The sequence below is a fragment of the Canis lupus genome, chromosome 11 (genome assembly GCF_048164855.1).
Source record: "Canis lupus baileyi chromosome 11, mCanLup2.hap1, whole genome shotgun sequence".
Classification (NCBI taxonomy): domain Eukaryota; kingdom Metazoa; phylum Chordata; class Mammalia; order Carnivora; family Canidae; genus Canis; species Canis lupus.
Genome location: NC_132848.1, coordinates 51366778 through 51384590, shown reverse-complemented (window position 1 = coordinate 51384590; position 17813 = coordinate 51366778). Strand labels below are relative to the sequence as shown.

The following is a 17813-nucleotide window of genomic DNA, read 5'->3' as shown; positions in this document are numbered from 1 at the left end:
CCACTAACTTTTGATACTTTCTATTACAATGCCTTCAAGTTCACAAATCGTTTCTTTGGCATAGTCTAAGTTCCTTATTGAATCCTAGCCAGTGTTTATTTCAGACTTTGAAGTTTTCATTTTTAGAGTTTGATCAGGTTCTCTTTTACCTTTTCACTGTAAAGTATAACATGAGTTATACTTTCCTGTTTCTTTGCATGCCTGGGAATTTTTATTGGGTGCCAGACATTATGAATTTTACCTTTCTGGGTGCTGGATATTCCACATTCCCCTGAATATTCTTTAATTTTGTTCTGGGATGCAAACAACTTAGAAAAAGGTTGATGCTGTTGAGGCTTGCTTTGAGTTAGCTGAGGGCATCATAACTTTTAGGGCTAAATTTCTCCACACTACTGAAGCAGTGTTCTTCTGAGTCCTCCATCTGATATATCATGAATTTTAAGACTTTCTCTTTTGGCTTATTGGGAACATAGACTTCTAGTCCTGTGTGAGCTCCAGTGGTTATTTTTCTCTTGGAGTGGTGCTTTCTGCAGCCTCAGATAATTTTCTCAAATGAATGCATTGATTCATTCTCAGCTGAAGACTCAAGGAGGACCCTCTGTGGGTCATTGGATTGCCCCCCCATCACCTGTGCAGCTCTCTCCCCTCTGCTACTCTGCCCTACAAACTCTAGCTGCAAGGGGCTCCCTAGACTCCTAGCTCTGTCTCCTCAATTCCCAAAACTACCAGACTCTGAGTGGGTCCCCAACCCTGCACTGTGCACTGGAAAAGCTTGGACAATGATAGGGCCCGTTTGTTTGTTTCCTGTCTCTCAGGGATCCTTGTTATGCATTGCCTGATATCTGAAAACTATTATTTCCTTTCTTCCTCTCAGTTTTTTTTCTTACTAAAGCTGGGAGGATAAATTTAATGTGTATTACTCTATCTGGGGCAGAAACAGAAGCTCAACTAGATTTTAAGACCTTAACATTAACTACTCTTTTGAGCTCAATGGTTATTGCCATTCTACTTCTTACAACGAATTGTCCCAAACTTGGCCCAGTACTCTAAACAACATACAGTAATTTGAGCTAAAGCCCTTTTTAAAAATTTCATTGCTTTTAAAGCTGTAGGTACAATAGTTCCATACTGGACTTCCTGAATATGCTGTTAGATTAACTCAGTGTTGATTGATTGCTTGCTGTGTAATAGGCCCTATTCTCAGTATTGGGAATATAGCTGTGACAAAGCCATATTAGAATTCTTGTCCTTCTGGAATTTACATTCCAGTGAAAGATGGATAGATCTGACCATGTAATAGCTAACATTTATTGAGTGATTGCTATGTGCCAGGAATTAACTAGGTCATATATATATATATATATATATATATATATATATATATATATATATAAAATAAATATAACTATGTGTGTGTATTCTATCCTTAAAACATATATATCTCCTTATATATATATACACATATATATATCCTTAAAATATATACATATATATGTATATGTATATTTTATCCTTAAAACAACCCTTTGTGGTAGGTATTATTCTCATTTTATAAAGAAAAAGAGAGGTCAGTTACATGCCTAGAGTGGCAAAGTTGGTAGGAGATAGAGCTAAGAGTGAATGTTTGCTGTTTCAGAGGCTAAGCACCTGCTGTACTACCTCTCTGTGTATGGTTAACTCAGATGATTTCTGGGGTTGACTCATCTCAGTTATGATTTTTGACTTCAGGCCTCCATTAGCATACAGCTTTACCAAATCAAGGTCAGTTGCTCCAAATGATGCAGAAATCAGACCAATCTCTCACTGTTTTCTATTTTCTTGCTAGTAAATATGGTGTCAGCTTGGGAGAGGTCTTGTCCCGAAGCCATTTAAGAGATGCTCAGAGTGTTGGGATCTAATCTCCCCTTGCCTTTATTATCTCCACAAGAGATCCTAATTGGTGCCATCTTGTCCCTTCTTGGAAAGACAACTCTCCATCCCCTTAAAGTATCAAGTGAGCTGAGTGAGCATTCCTTCTAAAACAAATTCTAGCTTTTGTGCCATGAATTATAAGCTGGGGCTTCTTGGTCCAGTATTTTACAAGAGGTACAGGCAGGCTCCTGGCACAGCTCTTCCACTCAAGATAGCCATTGTCACACCTTGGGATGAGTCAGGTCAAGAGTATTAAAACTGAGATCCTTGGCATTTGATTCTGGGTAGGAATCTGTTATGTCAGGCTGAGTTGTGACAATGTTTGAAGAAATATACCGCTTGAATTATTCAACTGACAACTTTAAAGCTATGGGTCCTGTGCTGTGTTTTATTTTGCTTGGTCTACCTGATTCAGACCACAAGCTTCTTGGGAGACAAATTCAATCAACATTCAGTTAAGGAGAATTCCAGGAAAGGGTACCTTCCATATTGTCTGCCATGTACATTACTATAGCTGGTACATTCTTGTTGGTTTATACTGGCTGTTTAAAAATCCTAAATCTAAAAACATATAAATAATTACATATTATTTGATTATAAGTTATATATAAATCACATGGTTATAAACCAATTAAAATAAAAGATACTAAAGATAGTAAAACTATTTTGGACACTATTGTCAACATAATGTGATGTGTTGGTCTGATGATTTATTTTATGAAATGTCAAAATAACTTTTGGGCTCAGAAAGTCACTCTAAATCTGTAACTTTTGTTTGAGGATTGTAATTTTAATGGCTGTATATGACTTAGCACAGCTTTTGGCCAATAACCACAAGTCTCTCCCTTCCCAAGTGTGGGTATTTTAGCCCAGATTTAAAGGAAATATCAATATTTGGCTGGGGAGTAAGGTTTGGTTTATTATTTGCACAGTGAGCATATTTTTAAAAAATTCTATGTTTTAAATCAGGAGCACAGAAACTCTTGGGTTTATTTCTTACTGCCCTCTTTGGGTTATTCACTCCTGTGTTTAGAGGAAAAACTTTGGAGAAATAGCTGTCCAAATGTGTGATTCCTTGGTCCGCCAGGGCTGGGCGCACAGCAGGTGCTCCCAGGACATCTACAGGTTGTCCAGGGGGTTTGCAAGGGCATGGGAAGGGGCCCGCCCTGTCTAGACATTGCGCTAGCATCACTGCCAGTGTCCAGCTGGCTCTAACCACCTGGGCCAGTCCAGATCTTTCCAGTTCTCTGTGGCAGATGCTGCCTGTTGGCGACATAGTTGCCTCTAAAACTTGGAGAGGAAGGAAACTAGGACCCAGCTCGTGCCATACAGCCTGTGGAGCCCTGAGAAGGAGCAAGGAGCATATGCTCTGGGGCATCTCCAGGAGTAGATGTAGGGTTAGGCTCCTAGGCATCTTAGCCTCTTCTCATCCTTGTCTGGGGTCTGTGTGATTAGGACAAGAGCTCTGCATGCACGTTGAAGACCTCAGATTCTGTCCCTAGCTCGTCATTGGACAAGTAGTTTCCTTCCCTGTAAACACTAGGGTTGGGCTAATGAATGATCTGTAAGGTCCTTTGAGGACACACATTCTATGTTCTATGATTTCCTACTTCTCGGTGATTTTCTTTTAATTTTCTGTCCTGGCTCTGGGAGCTGAGCAGTGCTGTCTGTGATTGGACACAGAGTGAGGGGGGTGGACGGAGGGTGGGGAGCTCCTCCCTCCCCTGGCTCTCACTCTCCCTCTTCTCCCATCCTCTCTCTTTCTCCGGGGTTGGAAGCACTACAGAAATCTCACAACTTGGAATATCCCTCAGCAACTTATGAGGCTTGTTATGTGAATTAGTGAATGAGGCATGGCTCCCCCCGCCCCCCCGCCCCAAAGACAGCTCTTAGTTAGATACCTGTTGGGGTGTCCAGGGAAGTGCCAGGCACTTCAGGTGAATTTGGCTAGGATTGCGGTGACTCAGGAAGCTGGCTCCTGGGGAGGGACTGGGGTGTGTGTGTGTGTGTGTGTGTGTGTGTGTGTGTGTTTCCTTCCCTGTAACTGAGCCAATGACACAGCCTGGGCCAGAGGCCAGCCACTGTTGGGGCTGAGGTAAACACCTTGAGACACTTTGTCAACAGAGCCTAAGCCCTGTCAGCGTGTGGACTGGGAGGCATAATCAGGCCGCACAATAGCCCAGGGAGGGTTGGCATTCAGCCACTTAGGGTACTTAGTTTTGTCTCTAAAAGCTGAGCCTAATCCTTTTAGCCCTAGCCTCTCAGTGCCTCCAGGGGAGGAAGGTAATGCCTCCCTAGGCTCAGTGAGGTTATGTAACTGGTTCCAGATCCCAGAAGAGGGCCAGGCCGGCCTGTGTTCTTTCTGTACTGGGAAGGCGGCAGCAGGGGTGGGGGGCTTGCGGTGCCTGTCGGATCTTTCTGGGGAGCTTCCTGGCTGGCTGGACACCTTCCCCCAGACCCCCTGCATGCCAGAGCCCCTCTCCACATCCGGCCCCGTCCCTCTTCTTCCTTATTCTCATACATTCCCAGAGAAGCTCATCCCCCCATGGTTCCCAGTATACCCAGCTTCCAGCTCAGGCCTCTCTGCAGGCTCTAGACGCAACACCTCCTCTCAGGGGTCAAGGTCAGCGTAGGGCAGAGGGGTTAAGGACGCAGGCTCTGAAAACTACATCATGACTCCTACAATAACCTTCAACACCCTGCCTCGTTTCTCAGCTGGAGAAGGCGATGGTAACAGCACCCTTCTCAGAGGGCCGGTGTGAGTCTAAATGAAATAATTCATGCAAAGCTCCTAGATCAGCGCCCAGCACCCAGTATTTTCTCTTCCTTGTTCCCTCCTCTCCAGCCTGCCCCTGCCCAGTCTTCCCTGTTCCAATGAACGGCCCCATGGTGACCCCATCTTCCTGGTCCCTGCCTAGGCCTCGCCTGTATCCAGGCGCCTCCAGGCCCCAGTGGCTCCCCCACTCTCCATTCTTGCTGCCACTGTGTTCGCTCAGGCCCTTTATTTCGCTGTTTTGTATGGCTCGGGCTGCCGGCTGGGCTCCTTACCTCCAGTCTCACTTCTTCCAGCCCAATACAACCACCAAATCCAGCCCCGTCCCGTACAGGACGAAGCCCACCCTCCCGGGTGCACCCTGCCTCCCAACATCTGGCCCGTGCCCACCTTTCTGGCCACAGGTCAGCACACATTCCCACGTAGCAGCCACGCCAAACCCCAGCCCCTGCTCCCATCCCCTTCCATCCCCCGTTTATGCAGTTCCTTCTTCCTAGAACACCTTTCCTACGCCCCTCCTCATCTGCCCGATGCCTGCTTTTCCTCCAAGACCATAATAGTAATAGATACATTTACAGAACCTAATAGCCAACGTGATTCTAAACATGCTTTATAGGTGTTAATTCGTGTCATCTTTTCCACGACCCTATGGAGTAGGTACATCTATAGAGTGAGGAAACTGAGGCACGGAGAGGCTAATAAGTTGACTGAGCTCCTAGAACAACTGGAGAGTCTGGGCGCAGACCGACGCAGCCAGCTCTAGAACGTGTGCCTGAGCAGCACAACATGCTTCAAGGCCCTCTGGGGCCCCATCTCCCAGGGAAGCCCCCCACCTCTCCAGGACTCCAGTGCTGCTGCCTCTTCCAGGCTGCTGTACGTTTGTCACAGCCTTGGTCAGATTGCTGTCTCCTGTGAACCTCTGGACAGAAAAGACCAAAATGCATTCATTTCCGCTTCCTCGGTGCCCTTAGGCCTTGGGCAGCCCCCCCACCCAACATATTCACTGCATAAAAACATGAGCATTTTTATGAGTGAGCGTCATCTGTGGGGCTGCCCTCTTGTTTTCACCAAGCTTTGGGCCTTCGTTTCCAAGACTTATCTGGGACTTGTCTCTTCCAAGAAGCCTTGCCCACACCCTCCGTCTCTCCTTTGGTTTGAAGGGTTCGTCTCCCTTGCCCGGGACCATGTATGTGGACGGTCAGCTCTTGGTTGGGCCTGCTGATGGCAAAGGAGCCACAAGGAGCCAGCAGACTCGGAAAAAGGCCTGGTTCTCTTCCGTCTGGGGAGCGGAAGCTGGAGGCCTTGGGTCACGTCCTGTCCGGCTACCAGGACAGCAGAGTGAAGAAGCGTGTGGGGCTGAAGGGGGAGACAGCCCAGGGGTGGGTTCTGTTAGGATGTCCGTCTGCCACCACAGCCACCCCAACTGAGATGACAGGGTCACAGGGAATCCAAGTGTAGAACCAGGGGCCATCCTGCCCCAAGAGGACTATAATCAAGGAATGTTACAGAACAAAGGAAAATGTCTTTCTCATGGTATTTATTCTGAAACCAGAACTGAGAGTGGAATTGGGCAGAGCATTTTGAGGATGATGCGAAGTTCCCACAGACCCCAGAAACTTCCTGCAGCCCAGCAGCCTGTGTTTCAGGGGCGCTGACGGGTAGCCGGGGGGCAGTCTCACCAAGACTCCGGGAGCTGGGGGTCCTGCCCTCTGTGCAGAGGAAACTGAGTCAAGAACCAGGTTGCCCACCCCCAGCTGTCTGTCTCTAAGGCCAGGCCCTTGGGATCTGGACGCGCCTCTTCCCTTCGGTCTGTCCAGCAAGTGGGACACACCCGCAGCTCCCGGAAGGAACTGAGGTCTGTGGGCTTCGGCCGAGTGGGCTCCTTCCTCCAGGAAGCATCCCTCTTAAATGTGTGTTGTTTCCAGGTGCTTCCTGCAGCCTCTACCCCACACTTCCTGAGGAAGCTGAAGCCCAGAGAGGGCTTGGAACATTCTCTCAGCCACCTAGAGAGAGCCATTTTGGTGTGGATGTGTCAAAATGGCCCTGTCCACATGTAAAATCCCCTGTCCCACAGCCCTCCCTTAATCCTAACCCCCACCTCAGTCCCCATACCCCATCCCTGACTTCCTCGCCTCCCTCTGCCCCTGCTTGACCCCTCAGATCTCAGGTGATCGGGGCAGGGGCAGGGGCAGGGAGAGGATAAAGCACTTGCACGTACTTTGCAATTTTTCAAAAGCAAAATGTTTAGAGTGCACATGTGGCTGTGTTGCTTTGAGGTGGCGTTAAAATGTCCCCAGCACAGGCCCTCTTCCAAAGCATAGATGCTTGGGGTTTTCCTGGGGGGGGTGCCCCCGCAGAAGGTGGGGTTCCCTGGTCACAGCAGCCTCGGATCAGGCCTGGCCACAGTTGGGCTGGGAAGTCCGAGTTCCCTACCCCTGGGCCCTGCTGGCTCCCTTCTTGACAACGGAAGGGGTGCTAAGAAAGAATCCTGCAGGACACAGAGCTGGGTTCCGTGTACACAGCGCAGGCCACCCCTGGGCCCAGGCGGGGGCCTCGGTGAGTTCAGCCCATCCTGGTGGCGGCCACAGGGCCTGGAGGGAAGCCCTTAGTGGGGTTCGGACTCAAGCTGGTTGACAACCAGCTCTAGCTTTGTCACTTACCACCCAGGTGACTCTGGATCAGCCCTTAACTGCCCTGAGGCTCATGTCTCCATTCATAATGGGGGACAAATATGCCTTAGCTACAAGTGTGCTGTGAGAGTGCAATACCAGTGTGTCATTATTGCTGCTTGCCTTTCAGTCTCCTAGTTCCTCCGGCCCACGCACTCCACCCTCACCCTCACCCCTGTCCCCACCGCATTGACCTGGTATCACAGCAGACGAATAGCAGACTTTATTTCCCTGGAAGACCTTCTGTAGAACAGTGGCTTTGTCTGTGGATGATCACTAGGTGGTCTTACCACAGTGTGTCTGTGAGCTGGGCCACAATGCTCTAGAACTCACAAGTTCTGTTGGGACCACAGCACCAGTACGGGGTGTTCCTCATGCCGAGCCCAGAGCCGCGCACCTGGAAGGCATGCGAGAAGATTGATGAGTTATTGAATGAATGGATGGAGGTGGAAATGAAGATCCAGTTAAGGGAAGTCCCTGGACTCACAACTTGCAACTGGCTCTGCTCTGCTGAGCCTGCTTTTGAGCAGAGTATTAATCCCTCCTATTTCTCCCACCTCTGGTCTGCCCAGGACATCATGCAGAACCCTTGGCATTGGTCTCCCCACCACCCTGTCACCTGCACCCTCTGCCAGAACCCCTACTTTTCCTGCACACGTTTCCTGGTTCCTTAGCTGCTATCTGGTGTCTTCATCGGCATGAAGTGGAAGGGTGATGGCATGTGGGTATGTTTAACTCCCAGATAATGTATTTCTGGAGGAATGTGGACCATGAGTGCTTTGGTCTCCTCACGGGCATAACAAGAGGTTGGACCTGATGGCCTCTGACACCCTGTCCTTCTCTGGCATCCTATGGTGCTGTCACTCCTGGACACCATTGTTTCTGTTTGGATTGATGAATTATGCACCATGTCAGCATAATTCAAAAGATAGAGTAGGCTCCTCATATGTCCTTCCAGGGACAGTCCAGCATATGTATACCTAGAATGAAGCTTGAAGCCTTGGGCCAGATTGGGTCAACTCTTTTTTGGTTGTTTTTGATACTGGTATGCTATTGTTTAGATGCCTCATCATTTATTTATTCAGTCCTTCCACCCACACCCCCTCCCTGATATTTAGGCTTAAAAATAATGCTGCAATGCATATCCTTGTATATGTATCTCTGAGCACATGTACAATTATAACTGTAAAAATCCTAGAAGCAGAACTCCTGGTTCAAAAGATAGATGGCATTTCAATTTGTATTGATATGACCAAATTGCCTTTCAATGATATTTACGATTTATACTTCCACCCACAATAGTGTCCATCTCTCCACAAACCAGTACCTATGATATTTAGGAAATCATAAGTTTGTAGTAGATGAGTTTTCCCAAGTGGAACATAACCTATATAACTGCCTTCTAGGTCAGAAGTAGCATATTAACAGCATCCCAGAGCCCCCTCCCCATGTTTTTTTTTTGTCACTACTCACTGTTCTGTCACTACTCACTGTTCTGCCTAGTCAATATCTGACTTTTAATACCATAAGGTTAATTTTGCTTGTACTAGACTTTTACATGGAATTAAATAGTTTGTAATCTATTGCTTCTGGTTTTTCATGCTCAGCATATATAAAACTCATCTATGTTCTTGTGTGTGGCGACAGCTCAACCATTTTCATTACTGCTGTTTAAAAATACAGGATAACTTATTTGTTCATTCTGCTGGTAACAGACATTTGGGTGATTTTAGTCTGGGGCCATTGAGAATAGTGCTGCTAAGTATATTCTTATACCTGCCATGTAGGACAACTGTACTAATTTCTTGGGTATTTCTATGAGTAGAACGGCTGGGTATAAAAGAGCATGTTTATGTTTAGCTTTCTGGTGTTGTAAATAAAATTGAGAGCTCCAGCTGCTCCGGATCCTCTCCAGGACTTGGTATTGACAGAGGTTTTCAACTTTAGCCATTCTGTAGGAGGTGGAAGTGGTTTCTCATTGTGGTTTTATTTTCATTCTCCTGATGACTACTGTATTTGAGCCCGGTTTTATATTATTTTGGCCATAAAAACCTTTGTGAAGTATCTCTTCAAGTCTTTTGTTATTTTTCTTTCTAAAAACTGATTTGAGGAGTTCTTTATATATCCTGGACATGAGTTTTTTGTCAGATGTAAATATTGCAAATGTTGTCTCCCATTCTGTGAATTACCTGGTCATGCTCAAGACATCTTGCCTACTTTGAGGTCATGAAGATAGTTTCCTGTGTTATTTTCTAGAGGCATTATGCATCTTTTCCTCAAGACCTGAGCTGAAATGTCCACAATAGCCAAACTGTGGAAGGAGCCTCGGTGTCCATCGAAAGATGAATGGATAAAGAAGATGTGGTTTATGTATACAATTGAATATTACTCAGCCATTAGAAATGACAAATACCCACCATTTGCTTCAACGTGGATGGAACTGGATGGAGAGTATTATGCTGAGTGAAATAAGTCAATCGGAGAAGGACAAACATTATATGGTCTCATTCATTTGGGGAATATAAATAATAGTGAAAGGGAATAGAAGGGAAGGGAGAAGAAATGGGTAGGAAATATCAGAAAGGGAGACAGAACATAAAGACTCCTAACTCTGGGAAATGAACTAGGGGTAGTGGAAGGGGAGGAGGGCAGGGGGTGGGGGTGAATGGGTGACGGGCACTGAGGGGGGCACTTGACGGGATGAGCACTGGGTGTTATTCTGTATGTTGGCAAATTGAACACCAATAAAAAATAAATTTATTATTAAAAAAAAAAGACCTGAGCTGAGATCAAGCTGAGATCAGATGCTTAACCAACTGAGCCACTCAGGCACCCCAAGAAGCTTTATACATCTTTCATATTTAGATCTCTATTCCACCTGGAAATCTTAAGTTTGATGGAAAATAGGAATTAAGAATAATTTTTCCTTCTGTAGATATCCTATTGACTAGGTATTTTTATTGAAAAGATCATCCTTTCTTCATTGCTCTGCAGTATTATCTTTGTCATAGAATGAGTATTCTTGTATGAGTGGGTTGATTTCTGGACAGTCTTTTCTGTTTTATTGGTCTGTCTATCTTTACACAATATTATGCTGTAATAATTTATATTTAGCACTCTTCTACATCTTTCAGATCTATTCCTGGATATTGTATTTTATTGGTTGAGTACATATTTAAAAGTGTCCTTTTCAATTATTTTTAGTATATAAAAACATAGTTGTTTTTATATATGTTTAAATTTAGTAATCTGAAGATTCTTTTGCATTTTCTATATACACAATCATGCAGACTGTAGATAATGACAGGGTTTTTTTCCTTTCTAATCCTCATGCTTTTTCTTTGTTTTTCTTGTTTTATTGCAGTGTCTAGGTCCTCTTGCATTATGTTGAATAGAAGTAATGATAGTTGACATCTTCTCTTGTGGGAAAAGCTTTTAGTGTCAGTATTAGGATTAATTTCCCCATTCAGTATGTTTGTTTAGGTTTTTAATAAATATCCTTTATCAGATTGAGGAAGTTATTCTCTATTCCAAGTATACTTAGGGTTTTTTTTTTTTTCCTAAGAGTGCATTTCAAATTTTATCAAATATTTTTTCTATATTGATTTTTTTTCTTTATTCTGTTAAGATGGTTACATTGATCAATTGTTCAGTGTTAAATTCGCTCTGTTTTCCATTAATAAACCCAGTTTGCTCACAGTGCATTTTCCTTTGCATATGGTACTGGGTTTGATTGGGTAAAATTTTGTTGAAGATATTGAAATTGATCTTTGTGAAAGAGATTGGCCTTCTATAAGTTTTCTTTTATATTAAATGCCTATCAGCCTTTGGCATCAAGGATATGTGAGCCTCATAAACGAGTTCAAAGTATTCCCTCTTTTTCTACTTGTTAAATGTATTTGAGAAAGAGTGATTTTCCTCAAACATTTGGGAGAATTTATTTATTTATTTATTTAAAAATATTTTATTTTTAAATTTTTAAAAGATTTTATGTATTTATGAGAGAGAGACAGAGACAGAGAGACAGAGACACAGGCAGAGGGAGAAGCAGGCTCCCTGCAAGGAACCCCGTGTGGGACCTGATCTTGGATCCTGGGATCATGTCCTGAGTCAAAAGCAGATGCTCAACTGCTGAGCCACCCAGGCATCCCTTACAAGATTTTGTTATTTGAGAGAGTGAGCAAGAGAGAGAGCAAGAGGGAGTGTTTAGCAGTGGTGGGAGGGGTAGAGGGAGCTCGAGAAGCAGATACTCTTGCTGAGCAGGGAGCTGGAGTGAGAGAATTTAATATTGAAGTTAAATTCTTCACTAAGAAGAATTTATTCTCCTCGATTTATCTTCATAAACTGAAATTTTCTTAGTGGGGAAAGTTTTATTTAAGGATTCAATTTCTTTAATTAATATGGAATTATTCATATTTTCTGTTTTTATGTCAGTCTTGGTTTTTCAAGAAGTTAGTCTATTTCCTCTGGGAAATGAACAAGGGGTGGTGGAAAGGGAGGCGGGTGGGGGGTTGGGGTGACTGGGTGACAGGCACTGAGGGGGGCACTTGACGGAATGAGCACTGGGTGTTATGCTATATGTTGGCAAATTGAACTCCAATAAAAGTAAATAAATAAATAAAAAACCAGAAAGATTAAAATGGTTAAAAAAAAGAAGTTAGTCTATTTCATCTAGTTTAATGGCATAAAGTTGTTTCTAATATTATTTTATAATCTTTATTTTTGGATATCAGCAATTTGTATACTGTCTCCTTTTCCTGATACATCTTGCTAATGTATTTATCAATTTTATTCTTTTCAAAGAACTATCTTTAGCTTTGTTAATTTTTCTCTATTTTGCATTTGTTTTCTATTTCATTGTTTCCTCTCATGTTATTTTTTTATTTCTATTTTCTGCTAGGTTTACTTTGCTATTGGTTTTCTAACTTCTTGGTATAAATACTTATTTCACTGATTTTCATCCTTTATTTTTTTCTAATATATCCATTTGAGGCTATAAATTTCCCTTGAAGCATGGCTTTAATTGAATTCCAGAAGTTTTGATACAGTTTTCATTAATACTTAATCTGTGTTCTAATCTCCAGTGTGATATTTTGTGAACCATGAGCAATTGAGAAGTACTGTATATTCCTCACCTTCAAGACTTTGTGATTCTTAAACTTCCATTTGGTTACTGACTTCTAATTTAATTTCACTGTGGTCAGGGAATATGCTCAGAGTCATTTTAAACCTTTTGAAATGGACTAACATTTGCTTGGTACTAATACTATGGCTTAGTGTGTGACCAATTTTAGAATGTCTCTTGTAGTTACTGGGCACAAGGTTCTACATATGTCATTAGATCTGTTTCTTAATTCTGTACATCAATATTTTATATGTTGTCTATTTTTTATTGAGCTACATTTCATATGCCATAATATTCACCTTTGAAGTGTACAATTCAGTAGTTTTTAGTGTGTTAACAAAAGTGTGTGGCCATCACCACTAATTTCAGACATTTCATCACCCCAGAAAGAAACCCTCCCCATTTCTCCCTTCCTCCAGCCCTTGGCAACCAATAATTTATTTTCTGTATCTATGGATTTATTCACAACATTTCATATAAGTGGAATCATATAATATGTGGCCTTTTGTGTCTGGCATCTTTTGCTCCATATTAGGTTTTCAAGGTTCACCTACGTTGTAGTAAGTATCGTACTTCATTACATTATATGGCTGAATAATATTCCATCATGTAGTCATACCACATCTCGTTTGTACTTTCACCATTTGATGGACATTTAAGTAGTTTCTCTTTGTTGGCCATTATGAAGAGTGCTGCTATAAACACTTGTGTATAAATTTTTGTGTGAACATAGGTTTTCAGTTCCTGTGTGTGTGTGTGTGTGTGTGTGTGTGTGTGTGTGTAGGAGAGGAACTTCAGGGTCGTATGGTAATTCTATGCTTAACTTTTTGAGGAGCTGCCAGAGAGCTATCCAGAAAGCAGTACCAAGGAAGCCTAGGTGGCTCAGCAGTTTGGTGCTGCCTTCAGCCCAGGGTGTGATCCTGGAGACACAGGATCGAGTCCCACATTGGGCTCCCTGCATGGAGCCTGCTTCTCCCTCTGCCTGTGTCTCTGCCTCTCTGTCTCTCTCTCCCCGTGTTTCTCAAGGATAAATAAATAAAAATCTTAAAAAAAAAAAAGCAGTACCATCGTACACTCCTACCAGACATGTATGAGTGTTATAATTTCTCCACATTCTCCTTATTGTCTGTTAGCTGTTAGCCATCCTGATGGTGTGTGAAGTGGTATCTGATTGTGGTTTTCACTTGCATTTCCCTAATGACTAAAGATACTGAGCATCTTTTTATATGATTGATCATTGGCCATTTGTTTATCTTCTTTGGAGAAATGTCTAAAATGTTTTTCTCATTTGAAATTGCATTCTTTGCTTTTTGTTGAGTTGTTAGCATCCTTTATATATTCTAGATATTAGTCCTTATCGGATCTGATTTTGTAAATATTTTCTCCCATTTTATGAGTCGTCTTTTACCTCCTTGATTCTTGTTTACTATTTTCTGCTTATTCTATCAGTCACTGAGATAGATGTGTTAAAATCCTCTATTATGATTATAGATTTTCTATTTTTTCTTGTAGCAGCATCTATTTCTAAGGCTCATTAAGTGCATACAAACATAGATTTATAATATCTTTCTTTTACATTGGCCCTTTTTATTTTTTAAGATCTTATTTATTTATTCATGAGACACACACACACACAGAAACAGAGAAAGGGGGCGGGGAGGGAGAGAGAGACAGGCAGAGGGAGAAGCAGGCTCCATGCAGGGAGCCTGACGTGGGACTCGATCCCAGATCTCCAGGATCATACCCTGGGCTGAAGGCAGCGTGAAACTGCTGAGCCACCCGGGCTGCCCAACCCTTTTTATTATTATGAGATGTCCCTGTGTTTTAGTAATGCTTCTTGAAGTCTACCTGTTGAGATTAGTATGCTACACTAGCTTTTTTTTTTTTAATGGCTTGTATATCTTCTTTGTCCTTTTAAAATTCTTTTGTCTATATTCTTATTTAGACATCATATATCCTATAAGCAGCTTATATTTATTTTTTAAACCCAGCCTGGCATTTTTCATTTAATTGAAATATGTAAGCTATTTGTATTTTTGTAATTACTGGTATATTTAGACTGAAATCTAATCTAGCATCTTATTTGTTTTCTTATTTGTAATTTGTATTTTTGTAATTACTGGTATATTGTTTTCTTATTTGTAATTTGTATTTTTGTAATTACTGGTATATTTAGACTGAAATCTAATCTAGCATCTTATTTATTTTCAGTTTGTCCCACTTTTATGTTCATTTTTCTCTCCTTTTTTGTCTTCTTTTGGAATAATCATGTTTGTTTTGTTTCATTTTAAGATTCAATTTCCCTGCTCTATTAGCTCGTTAGTACACACTTTCTCACAACTCTTCTAGAGGTTGCCCTAGTGATTACAACATGCATCCTCCACTTATTAAAGCCTCATATGTTAGTGCACTTACCACATCCTAGACAATGCAAAGACTGAGTGTCACTTACTCCATTTACCCCTTCCCACCTCTTATGCTATTGTTTCCATGTACATTAATTTCAGTTATTTAAAACTCCATGATATATTTTCATTATTACTGCCTTAACAGTCACTATTCACTTAGATTTACTCACTTGCCTATCCTTTCCTTCGCTCTCCATTTCTGCCTGCGTTTCTTTGTTTTTATCTGGCATCATTTTTAAAATTACTTTTTTTTTCTTTAAAGAAGAGTTTTGGACTTACAGAGAAATTGCAAAGATAGTACAGAGAATTGCCACTTATCCTGCGGGCACTTTCCCCTATTATCATCTTATTAGTAGAATATATTTCTTACAATTACTGAACCAACTAATACAATTAGTATTAAAGTCTATCCTCTATTCAAATTTTCTCAGTTTTTACCTCATGTTCATTTTTCCCTTCAAAGAAACCACATTATATTTAATCATCATGTCTTCTTAGGTTCCCTGTGGCTATGACATTTTCTTAAGTTTACTGATTTTTTGATGACGTTAACAGTTTTTGAGCAGTACTGGGGATGTATTTTGTAGAGTGTCCCTCAATTGGGATTTGTCTGATATTTTTCCAGTTATTAGATTGGTAGCATAGGTTTTTGGGAGGAAGAACCACAGAGGTAAAGTGTTATTTTTAGCACATCATGTCAAGGGTGCATACAATTCACAGGCCCCTCAAAATCAGGATCTGCCCCCGAATGTGGGGTAACTATGGCCACTGACCATCCTAGGAAATGACTGCATAGCCCTGAGATAGGACGAGGAAGGAGTTGTGGATATGATGTTTCCTCTGGTTGCCTATCACCACACCCGTCTCAGATGTGAGTGTCCCATTGTGTTGAGATAGTTGTGTTTAAAGACAGGCCTTTTCTTTACGACATGGTCCCTAGATGTAAACCAATTATTTCATCTGGTGCTCATCCAACGAAACTCCAATTGTTCTAACACTGGAGGGAAAATTGGCCACGCCGGGCTGGCCAGGGCGCTAGTTTTCAGCACAGTCATACCTTCTGGAGAGGTTCTTAAGGGTAATTTTGACTCAGGTGATATTTGCTTTCTTCGCTGCCTTTAGATGTGACTCCACAGTATCTCCTAAAGAGAAGCAGTAATTCTTAGAGACCATGCAGTATAAATCCATCTGAAGAAAACCATTTTAAATATCTAAACTCAACAAAGTTTGTATGTCTGTCTGGATAGGCGATGAACACTTAAAGGGCAGTGACAGTTCCCCTCAACTTGTCCTGGGTTCTATGGGGCTGTGATGTCTGATGGCCAGGCCAAGATCTGAGCAAAGATTTGAAATCAGATTTTTTGTTTGTTTGTTTTGCTTTTGACCAGATATCCGTAGATGGCAGCACTCTAAGTAGCTTTCTGTGGTGCTCAGAATAGAGACCTTATTTCCCTAATAAACTGAGAAGGCAAACGCTGACCCAATAGGGAGAAAGGAGGTTTACTCTTGAGGATATTTGCATTGAGCTGCAAATGGCCTCTGACCACCAGGGCCTCTGACCCTACAGGCCTCATTCTGTCATGTGGGGCCATCCAGAGAAACCACCAGAGAAACCACACACTGTGCTTCCCCAGATAGTGGAGGATGGGCTTTTGAGCTCCCCGCCCCCCCCCCCCCGAATCTTATTTCCTTTGGGATAAACTATCTCAACTTCTCCAGTCAACTGTTGAGATGTGGTTGTGAGCCCCGTCAACATTTTAGCCCAACTTCTGTGAACAAATTGCCGTTTCTCTATTAAAGTGTGGTGCTAGAGAGGGTCAAATACATTGGGGTTGCCACCTCGGGGTTGGTGTCAGGGAACTGTAAGCTCCCAGGGCCTGAGCACGGCCCCACAGGGCTCAGAGCTGGTGCCTAACCTGAGGGTTCTCGGTAGGTGGGGTGCTGGGGAGAACCAACCCTCACATCAGAGGCCACCCTGCTCAGCACAGCAGCCACTCCATGTTCTAAGAAGCAGCAGGACTGGACGTACACACTCTGGATTTCCCCCACCCACCCCGGCCAATTTACCCCAGTCTGAGTCCCCTCTCTCATCCAGATTTAGTTGGAGCATTGCCTTAGCTTTTAAGCAAGGCCCCAAAATCATGTCAGTGTTCATGCTCAGCTGCCCTCGCCTCAACCAGGCTAACAAGGACGGGAGAACGTCCCTTTGTTTCAGGCCAATGGGTTCCCAACTATACCTGTCTTCCTTGTTTCTTAAGGTGCTGGGCCCACCCACAGAGTGTTAAACCCAGGTTCCAAGGGCAGAGAGGGAGGGGATGGCCTCCTGGCTGCCCTCGTACCTGCTTTAGAAAGCAACCACCCCACTTACGTTCAGTGAGTACACTCCTTTGATGGTCTCTAGCTGCTGAGGGATATAAAGAAGGGCCTGGCAAGTTCTGCAGGCATGCTGGAGAAGCTGTTGTACCTCCTTGCCATATCATGCTCCTGCAGGAGGCACCTGTTCCCCACCCTTTGGCTTGACCCTCTAAGAGATACTTGGGATGGTACACCATCTCTTCACTCTCTTTGCCCCAGTCACCAGAGGCAGCCCAAGGCTTCCAGGTCATCTGCTACCACCTGGCCCCTGGCCCCAGATGGTTCTGTGCATCCATCATCCTACCCCATCCCTCTCACCACCCCCCAACCTCCAGATCCTTCCAGCACACACTCTCTGGAACTCTGTCTGACATTGGCCACCTCCTAGATCCTCCCCTCTTCTCTGAAAATGCCTCCACCTTCTTTGTGACCTGAAGCCTGGCTCTCTGCTGAGGCCCCTGCTCCCTGCAGCTGTCAGGGAGGGGCCAGTTTCTCTCACACAGGCAGGTATCAGGAAGAACCTAGAGGTGGAGGGGGTCCTCCTGGTTTTGTGACGCAGCTTCCAAACCCCG

At 43.4% G+C, this 17813-nt stretch overlaps 2 long non-coding RNA genes across 2 annotated transcripts in view; one reads left to right on the top strand and one right to left on the bottom strand.

Moving 5' to 3' along the window:
* LOC140600175 (uncharacterized) overlaps positions 1-9963 on the top strand; it is a 66058-nt gene extending 56095 nt beyond the window's left edge. The window contains exon 3 of the long non-coding RNA XR_012003365.1: positions 9610-9963. This is a non-coding gene — a long non-coding RNA (uncharacterized lncRNA). The remainder of the gene's footprint in view (positions 1-9609) is intronic.
* Positions 7561-16444, bottom strand: LOC140600174 (uncharacterized). Its single transcript, XR_012003364.1, has 2 exons — positions 15944-16444; positions 7561-7750 (listed from the first exon to the last, which is right to left on the bottom strand). It is a non-coding gene; the product is annotated as an uncharacterized lncRNA (long non-coding RNA).
* Positions 16445-17813: the final 1369 nt, after the last annotated feature.